The 202-nt window shown below is 50.0% G+C and overlaps 1 non-coding gene across 1 annotated transcript; it reads right to left on the reverse strand.

Moving 5' to 3' along the window:
* Window positions 1-50: 50 nt before the first annotated feature.
* On the reverse strand, window positions 51-173 carry LOC118346036. The gene has a single exon (XR_004799447.1). It is a non-coding gene; the product is annotated as a 5S ribosomal RNA (ribosomal RNA).
* Window positions 174-202: the final 29 nt, after the last annotated feature.

Genomic DNA, 202 nt, shown 5'->3' on the forward strand with positions numbered 1-202 from the left:
AGTGGTCCTTCTTGTCAATTTATCTCGCAAGGCGGAGAAAACAAAAACGAGGGGTGCAACACGAGGACTTCCCAGGAGGTCACCCATCCTAGTACTACTCTCGCCCAAGCACGCTTAACTGCGGAGTTCTGATGGGATCCGGTGCGATCGGGCTGGCATCGTGGAGCGCATCAAACTAATTACTTGAAATTCATATAATCCT

This window comes from Juglans regia, unplaced genomic scaffold, assembly GCF_001411555.2.
Source record: "Juglans regia cultivar Chandler unplaced genomic scaffold, Walnut 2.0 Scaffold_6341, whole genome shotgun sequence".
In the NCBI taxonomy this organism is placed as follows: domain Eukaryota; kingdom Viridiplantae; phylum Streptophyta; class Magnoliopsida; order Fagales; family Juglandaceae; genus Juglans; species Juglans regia.